Source organism: Microtus ochrogaster, chromosome 15 (genome assembly GCF_000317375.1).
Source record: "Microtus ochrogaster isolate Prairie Vole_2 chromosome 15, MicOch1.0, whole genome shotgun sequence".
In the NCBI taxonomy this organism is placed as follows: Eukaryota; Metazoa; Chordata; class Mammalia; order Rodentia; family Cricetidae; genus Microtus; species Microtus ochrogaster.
Window position 1 is genome coordinate 15532849 of NC_022017.1, and position 1227 is coordinate 15534075.

Here is a 1227-nt window from a genome sequence, read left to right on the forward strand (position 1 = left end):
CCCACCATCCCTAATTTTCCCACTATCACCATCATCCTTATCTTTAACACTATTAGCACTGTCTATCACAGAACTTGGCATCCTTATGTAACACCCACCCCCATGGTTTTGACCCATCTCCATCACACTGATTTGAAGTGTGTGTCAGTGAAAAGGACGTTTGTTAAGCACATGCAGGGTCCTTAGCTCCATCCTCAATGTATCGAATAAACTCACAATCACCACTGCCGCCACCACGAAAATAATGAACGCATGAATGCTCACATGAGCTCTCCCTGCTTCAGCAGCAACCAGGCCCTTTTTGTGGATTCTGAGTCAAAGTGCATGCCTGGGCACTTGGTAGGTTCATACCCCTGAGGTCATTGCTCCCATGGGCTCTTAGGGAATAGTGAGAGAGTTAGGAAGTAGACACGTGTATCTAGTCTCATGTGGCTGCACACATACACAGACACACACACACACACACACACACACACATGCACACAGGCAAGCACTTATGTTTCTCTCTCCTGCTCAGAGCCTGAGGTCATTGACTTTTCTAACTCTGAACAGAATGGTGAGTTTATTCTTCCTCTCCTGTCCCATTTTCCTCTTTCTATCAAAGAAAATGTTGGTTCTCAGGTTTCTGAGTTTGCCCACTTTGTCTTTTGTCCTTACAGCCAAATACCACATTCAAGTATTGCCAGAATGGGCTGGTGGCTGAGAGAGCCGAGGGCTCATTCTCCTTTGTTTGGAGTGGTTGTCTCTGTCTGAATCCCAGCTGTGCTAGCATGCTGCTGGTAGAGCTATGTTCTTGTCTCCTTCATCGCTGTTGATTGATTGATTGGGATGATGTTTGGTTGGTTTCATTTTGGATGTCAAAAAGCTACAAGCGGGGAAACAGATAAGTGCCGTCCCAGTGCTCCATCTATCCTGCTGTTTTTGCACATCCCCCTGGTGGCCAACCTCATTCCTTTCCGATTTGTACTTTGGCATGACATTTTACAGGAATGAACAGGTCCACGTCTACTTTCCATACTCCTGTTTTCTTATTCAATGGCTCCATGATGGGTAGGTAGTTTGTGGTGTGTTGCTCTTTTCTATTTTGCTGTTTCCACTTAACACTTTGTCTTGGACTTCATTTAAAGTTTTGATGAGCTTTACCAAAACTTTAAAGCAAAAGGAAGAGATGTTCTTATCTCTCTTTTCTTTAAAAATTGTTTACTGTTATTTTATTTGTGTGTGAGT